This window comes from Gossypium arboreum, chromosome 1 (genome assembly GCF_025698485.1).
Source record: "Gossypium arboreum isolate Shixiya-1 chromosome 1, ASM2569848v2, whole genome shotgun sequence".
NCBI classification, from domain to species: domain Eukaryota; kingdom Viridiplantae; phylum Streptophyta; class Magnoliopsida; order Malvales; family Malvaceae; genus Gossypium; species Gossypium arboreum.
In genome coordinates, this window is record NC_069070.1 from 12909305 (window position 1) to 12917662 (window position 8358).

Below are 8358 nucleotides of genomic sequence, written 5' to 3' on the forward strand. Positions count from 1 at the left end.
CTAATCAAAATCCTGCTCCACATACTATGTATGACTATACTAAACCTTCTCTAACAGGAATTGAATCTAGCATAGTTAGACCGGCTGTAGTTGCAAATACTTTTGAACTGAAACCTAACACAATTCAAATGATACAATAGTTTGTTCAGTTTGATGGTTTGCAGGATGAAGATCCCAATGCTCACTTAGCAAACTTCCTGGAATTTTGCGATACATTTAAAATCAATGGTGTTTTTTATGATGCCATTCGTCTTCGGTTATTTCCTTTTTCATTGAGGAAAAAAGCTAAACAGTGGTTGAACTCGTTGCCACGAGGGTCAATTATTACTTAGGAACAAATGACCGAAAAATTTTTACTAAAATACTTTTCGCTGGCTAAAATGGCTAAATTACGTAATGATATCTCTTCTTTTGTGCAGATGGATTTAGAAACACTTTACGATACATGGGAGAGATACAAAGACTTACTGAGAAGGTGCCCTCACCATGGGTTACCACTTTGGCTGCAAGTACAAACATTCTACAATGGTTTGAATCCCTCGACTCGGCAAATGGTTGACGCAGCTACTGGCGGAACCATCAACAACAAAACACCTGAAGAGGCTTATGAATTTATTGAAGACATGTCACTGAATAGCTATCAGTGACAAGTCATGAGGACTAAGCCAACAAAAATAGCCGGCGTTTATAACGTCGACTCAGTTACTATGTTGTCAAATCAGGTAGAACTTCTCAATAAAAAGATTGATGGTTTTCTTCGTTCTACGCAGGTACATCCAGTAATGAGGTGTGACTCAAGTAGAGGAGGTGTGCATACAGAATATCAATCCTTCAATCCTACAACCGAAGAGGAACAAGTCAACTATATGGGTAACAATAACTTTAGATCTCAAAATAACCCATACAGTAATACTTATAATACAGATTGGAGGAACCACCCAAATTTCTCCTAGAGTGGTTAAGGAAATCAAAAGCCACAAAATCCTCAGGGTTTTCAACAGCCACCTTATCAACAAGAGAAGAAATCGAACCTTGAGGAGATGCTCTCAAAATTCATATTAATGTTAGAAACCCATTTCCAAAATACAGAGACAGCGCTTAAAAATCAACAAGCATCGATCCAAGGACTCGAAACTCAGATAGGTCAGCTATCCAAACTAATCTCTGAACGACCACAAGGTAGTTTACTAAGTAATACTGAACCTAACCCAAGGGAACACCTCAACGCAATTAGTACTCAAGATAAGGAAGGATTCATTGCGCCTGAGCCAGAATTGATGCAAGAAACTGTGGTGAGCAAAGGTAAAAGTGAGGTAAGTCATAACAAAACGGTGAATGAAGAATATAGACCTCATGTCCCATACCCTAACGCGACAAGGAAAGACCGCTTAGACAAAAAATTTGGTAAATTCCTCAAACTTTTAAAAATATTACATATTAACCTACCGTTTATTGAAGCTTTGTCCCAGATGTCAAATGCAATGAAATTTTTAAAAGGCCTTTTAGTAAATAAGCGGAAGTTGGACGAAGTGTCGTATGTGAGCTAAACACAGTCTGTTCAGCTATTCTACGAATAAGCTACCCACAAATTAAAAGATCCAGGGAGTTTTACAATTCCTTGTTTAATTGGTAGTTTAGATATAAGTCATGCATTAGCTGATTTAGGGGCTAGTATTAACGTAATGCCTTACAAAATGTTTAAGCAACTAGGTCTTGGGAAACCTAAACAAACTGGGATGAGCATTCAATTGGCAGATAAAACTATAAGATTCCCTAAGGGTATTATTGAAGATGTACTCGTGAAAGTAGATAAGTTCATATTTCCCGCTGATTTCGTTGTTCTAGACATAGAGGAGGATAATAACACCCCTTTGATTTTAGGAAGGCCCTTTTTAGCAACTGCTAAAACAATTATTGATGTTGGCACAGGTGAGCTTACACTTCGTATGCGAGACGAAACGATCACCCTTCAAGCTCGTAATTCTGGCATCACATCGAACATTGAAGGTAATAGTCAACACCAATCTACTAAAACTGACAATATGATTTTGCAGAAATTAAGCTTTAAAGAAGTTCACGAGCCATGTTCCAAGAATGATAGAGGACACATTCATGAAGAACGAAGGCTACGGATAGAGGAGCTAGACGAATGGCGAGTACACAAACTGAGAACACATGATAAACCGAAACTACGTCAAAACAAGGTCGATACCTCTCCGAATCAACTTAAGGTTGGCGATAAAGTTTTACTAGATGTCGCAGATCCTCACATTGTCACAACCACACCAAATGAGGAAATCCCTCTTATGGTACTCAGTATTTTTCCATTCGGTACGATGGAGGTGAGTCACCCCAAGTTTGACACTTTTAAGGTAAACAACACCCGATTAAAACCCTATTTTGATGAGATTGATAGCAGGAATGAGGAGTATAAACTCCTCAAACCACCCTGACCATTCACTAGAGAGGTAAGTCGAGCTTAGACTATAAATAAGCGCTTCTTGGGAGGCAACCCGAGCACTAACATATTTTTATTTCTTTATTTTTAATTTCTAACACTTTGAATCATTAACTTTATCTTTGAATTGCAAAGTTTTTCAACACACACGGCCAGACACACGGGTGTGCCTAATGCAATGGCCAAACAGGGGAAGAGAAATGGCCGTGCGATACGATCGTGTGGAACCAAGACATGATTTCCCCAAAACACTGGATGCGATAAATCCCCATGGCCGTGCAACATAGCCGTAGGGGAACTTGATAGGTTAACACGGGCATGGGAATGGAAAAATACGGGCGTGCCAGAGGTAAGGCTCGATTCTGTTTGTTTGACACTGGTGTAAGATACGCCCGTGCCGTTAAGCCGTGGACAACAATACACGGGCATGGGAGAAGCGAACAAAGTTGGGTACGACCTAAATTGCAAAATTTGAAAAACATGGGCTCACCTTCAAAGTACACGGGCATGGCCCGAGGCTGTGTGCACCTCCCCTACATAAGCAAATCACTGTTCATTTTCTTTTTCCTTTCAAAACCCTAGCCGAAATCTCCCCTTCTCCACTCCTTAATCCCTATTCCGGCCACCATTCCCCAGATTCTCACTTCCCCAACCCCCAAACCACCCTCAAATCCACTCCCCCTGCATCAATCCTCACTTTCCCCTCTCTTTTCCCTCCATTTTTCCTTCACACGGTTGTACACTCACACCCCACGCCCGTGCTCTCCACCAACACGCCCGTGCGCCACCCTACAACAGCTTTTGGTTCACTTTCTCAACCTTGTTTTTCCAATTTGCATTACTACATTAGTATTTTATATGCCTTAAAAAGATATTGTTACTGTTACCAATTTGTTCTGAATAAGTTAGGAATTTGCTATAGTATTTTCTATATTTGAATTGTTTAATCTACTAAATAGCATATACTAGTTTTAGGATTCTTGCTTAACTGATGATGCATCTTTGATTCCAGTAAATGTTTCTGAATAATCATATAAATTTTTCACCTTTCGCTTGATATCGTTAAATGTTAACACATCTTGGACCTATTATATCAATGCTCATACATTTTCAGGTACATTATGTTATCATCGAGAGGCAAGAAGGCCGTGGTCCCATCCTTAAAGAGACGTAGGGGACTGGGTTCTTCCTCGGTACGTGCTACAGCTGAAGTTTGACACCCATTCCTTGAGTTTCCACAAGCTTCGCAGAAGGAGCTATTTCAGATACTACGGGCGTGACCCCTCACTACAAGTCACTGCATCGACTGGGCTGCAGTAGAGCAAGTCCACCTAGCTGATGCCATCCGCGCTCTCCTGTCCACAGACCCATGGGAATGGTTCTTCGCTATTACCGAACCCACTTATTTAGAGCTAACTTTAGAATTATGCTTTACTTTTCATTTACAGGTGGTGATGACGAACAATGACGACCCAGGCACCATTCACTTTCGGTTAGGCGGTCTAGTTAGCGTGATGAGTGTCCCAGAGTTTGAAGTCGCTCTGGGACTTTACACCGATGAGTTTATGAAGGAGGAGGACATGAATGCACTACCACACAATATCTACATTTCTCCCTCCTTGTACTAGAAGGCTTTGGCACCACTCTCTTCCACCTATGACCCCAGCCACTCGAATGCCTCAGCTCTCGCCCCTTCCCTACGATATCTCCATGCCATATTAGCACATACCTTGACCGGAAGGAGAGAGAGCACGGGTGTCGTCAACACCTACGACGCCTACTATTTATGGTACATGGTGAATGCACACGTGACTGACTTGGCATATTTCATCACTTTTTCCATTCGCCATTAGACCGAGCAGCATCGGAAGGGAGTAATCTCTATCGGCCCCTATGTGTCGCATCTTGCCAGACACTTCAGCCTCCTCAACAGCATGGCCCAGTCATCAGTGCTTACACTGATAGGTTAAATGTCCTCACAAGGCATCATGAATATGTTACACATGAGGATGATCGAGCACCGATATGGGATCGATCCTCCTCAGTACCGTCTCACTCATGCCATTGACGAGGAGGATCTTGAGGACATTCTTGATGATGTTCCCCTACAGTACGAGGAGCCTTCTACCACGCCACCTAGGGAACGACCAGTTCATGCGGCTGCTTCATTGGCACACCTTTTCGACCGACTCGCTCACTTCGAGCAGTATTGCACTACACAGTTTGAGATGATTCACGAGCAAGATCGGCGACATGATGACGGATGGATCGACATGCGGTAGTGATGCAAAGAGACTATACCAAAGACTTTCACATCGCCACTCCAGCGCCACCACCTGAGGGCCCCACTGACGAGGATCATTGAATCCTCCTATCTTTTTATTTTTATTTTTATTTTTATTTTCATTTCAATTGTATTATTTTCTTTTGAAAGACATATCTATATTAGTAAATTTTACTTTCTTCATTTTTTTGGTATTTCTAACAAGTAATCCCACTACGCTCTCTTCTACACCAACTCTTAATGAGCTCTTCATGATTCTACAGACTTCCAAGCAAAGCAGCTAGGAATATTTTACGAAATGAGGAAACAAGTAGGGAACAATACCCAATAAGTGCCATGTTCAACGACCCAATTTCTTCATCTAGCCAAGAACAGTGGCAGCTACCACTTTCCCCAAACACTCCAGCCTCAGAATCAAGCTTTGCATCCATATAATAGGGAGTTTCACCTCCTTCCCTCTTATGATTTTCTTTATTTTGAATAGTCTATCTTTGTACATTGAGGGCAATGTACATCTTAAGCGTGGGGAGGGTGAACATGAACATGAAACCTAACTTTTTGCATTATTCTCAAATATCTGAATTTGGTCTTGTGCTTAAGTGATTTTCTCATAATCTTGATCGAATGAATTCTGATTGATCTATTATTATTGTTGATATGTCATAAATTAGACCATGGGAATTATGCATGATTATTTGGTTATAGGACATTAGAGAATCGAGCATGATAAGTTGATATTTTGAGAACTAACATTCTTTAGATTATTTTCCTAAATTGAGGTATTATCTTGAAATCTTAAGTATACAGGAATGACATAAAAAACCCAAATTTTTGGTGAGATTTTTGAGCCTTTTGAGCATATAGCTTTCTTTCTTGCTCACTTCTTTTGTGGTTTAAGTGTGTCAACATTGAACTGTTATTCTAGAACTTGCTTCGATTATACATGTCGAGATCACACGTATGATTTGATATACTGAGATGATAAAGGCACTTAGGATATAACCCACTTACTCTATAAAAAGCCTTCCCACATAATTAAACCCTTAGTGAACCCCCTTTGAGCCTACTAACCTTTTTTATTGATTAACCCTCATCATTAACCCATTAACCCATTATTGTTGAAATCCTCTTACTTAATTTACCCTTTTTTATCGAGATTAAATTCAATATTGTTACCTCATTATGTTCACCATTTTTTGTTACTGAATCATGAAGTATGATTTCTATATTGTATTGACTTGATTTGTTCTTAAAAAAAAAAACTCAATATTATTATTGTAATCCTCAACAAACTAAAGTTTTCATGAGCTTATGTAATATAGTTCTAAATATTTGTTTGTGATTCAGTAATTAAGTTTTTGATAGTGGGGGTAATATATTGAAATTATCTTGATTCTAAATTGAAATTATCTTGATTCTAACCTTTGTCTCTTCAGCTTGTATCCATACCCGTAACCTAAACCTCGTTACAACCATGCAAAGGCCTTTTGATTTGTGTATCATATCATTTACAAGTGGTGGAGATTTTATTTTCATGCAAGCCTATAGTAATAACTTCTCATGTTAGACAATCGAGTGCTTAATCTTGAACCTTAAGCACTTTGAGTGATTTGAGTGAATCCTTAGTGAGGATGTCATCTCTTGTATATTTAGGACTAAAGTTAATTACTTAGAGGAAAGAGATTACCTATAATTTTATTATCAAAATATTCGATTTAGATTGTTTGATGCTTTTAATGCCCCTATAGTTGAATTCTCACTGTATGATTTTCCGTGGAATAGTTTGTAACATTATCAGTAATGATTATATGATTGAAAGGAATGAATTCTAGTAGTAAATGAGAGTTTTTCTTGAGGACAAGCAAATGCTTAAGTGTGGGGGTATTTGATAAATGCCAAATAATACATATTTTTACCCCAAATACTTAGCATATTTATGGATGTTTATCACTAGATTTGTGGATTTTGGTGCTCTTAATCTGGTTATTTCATGTTTTGTACTCAGGAGAGCACCAAGAGTCAAAAGGAGCCAAAAACGAGCCAAAAAGGGATAAAACAGACCAAATCGAGAAGATGACATGGCCTAAGCCTTGCCACACGGGCTGCTCAAACGCCCGTGTCTTTCGAGGGTGTTGACCAAGGCTTTCACGATTCACACGGCCTAGCTATTGACCCACACAGTAGTGTGTAATTTAACGGATCGAACACGGCCTTGCAAACACGTTACACGGCCGTGGCATACAGCCATGTCCCTTTTTCAAAGAGTTGTATTTTACACGGAAAAGGATATTTAGGGAAGAAGAATACCAATCCAAAGCCTATATATACACCCTAAGTATGACTTAGAAAGCCCCTTATTCCCTCCATAACTTTTTTGGAGTACAAAACCACACACCGAGAATTACTTGAAGGAAGCCAGACGATCCATCCCAAAAGTTGGAGCTATTCCAAGACTGAAGATCTCTCTCAGAATTCCTTCAGGGGCTTTAGAGTTTTCTTTATGTTTTGTTATTTTCATACTTTTGAGATGTACTCTTATTTTATTATGAGCTAAACCCCTTAGATACCTAAGGGGGTTGAAACCTATGATGGATCTTGTTATTATTATCTGAACTGCATGATAAATACTTGATTTGTTCTTAATTATGTGTTCTTAATGCTTGAGTTAATATTCCGGGTATTAATTCATGATTTGATGTACTTATGCAGAGGAGAAAAAGTCCCTGTCTAAGAATAGATTTGGCATAATTAAGCGGGGTTGATCGAACGCCTAGAAATAGGGTTACGAGATTTTGCCAGATTAGGGTGAAACCTAATATGAGAGTCCATAGATCGATTTACTGCTTCCCTAGGGGTTTTAATTAAGAAAGAGATTTTGATTAATTCAACTGAGGGTTAGACGTTATTATTCTCGAAAGAGAAAATAATATAGGTTAGGGAGTCTCACGAATCAAGTCAAGTGAATAAATCGTCTAGTTCAGAGTCAGATAACAAGTGAAATCTTGGTGGATTCCTCCTTGGGTGTCGTCTTTATCAATTACTTTTCTTCAAGTCTTTTTCCAAATTTACTTTTTTCTTTAGTTTAGTTAGTTAATTAGTTTAGTTAATTAGTTTAATAAATAACCCCTCTTTATGTCTAGGTTAAATAATAAAAAGATAGTTATTACTAGTACTTTTGGTTCCCTTGGGTACGATATCCCGGTTTTTCCATTACTATACTATTGTTCAATAGGTGTGCTTGCCTTTTCATCGTGATAATAGTTAGTCTAGGTTTGATCTTCATTATAAATATTTATTACTTGTTACGAATCACGCGATCACATAGCAACAATAAAAGTAAGCATGAAAGAAATAATATATGCTCTAAAGGCTCAAGATATCACAAAAATTATGGCTTTTTGATATTAATCCTATAACTTTCAACTTCAAGATAATACCTAAACTTGGGGAAATAACCTAAAGATTTTTAATTCTCAGAAATCAACTTGTTATGCTTGATTCTCTAATGCCTTACAGTTTAAACAATCAATGCATAAATGCCTATGTTTTAATTCAAGACATATCAATAAAAATCATAAATTAATCAAAATTCATTCTAATAGTGATATGAGTGAGT

The 8358-nt window shown here is 38.4% G+C and overlaps 1 non-coding gene across 1 annotated transcript; it reads right to left on the reverse strand.

The window, feature by feature from the left end:
- Positions 1 to 386: 386 nt before the first annotated feature.
- Positions 387 to 493, reverse strand: LOC128282496 (small nucleolar RNA R71). Its single transcript, XR_008272779.1, has one exon. It is a non-coding gene; the product is annotated as a small nucleolar RNA R71 (small nucleolar RNA).
- Positions 494 to 8358: the final 7865 nt, after the last annotated feature.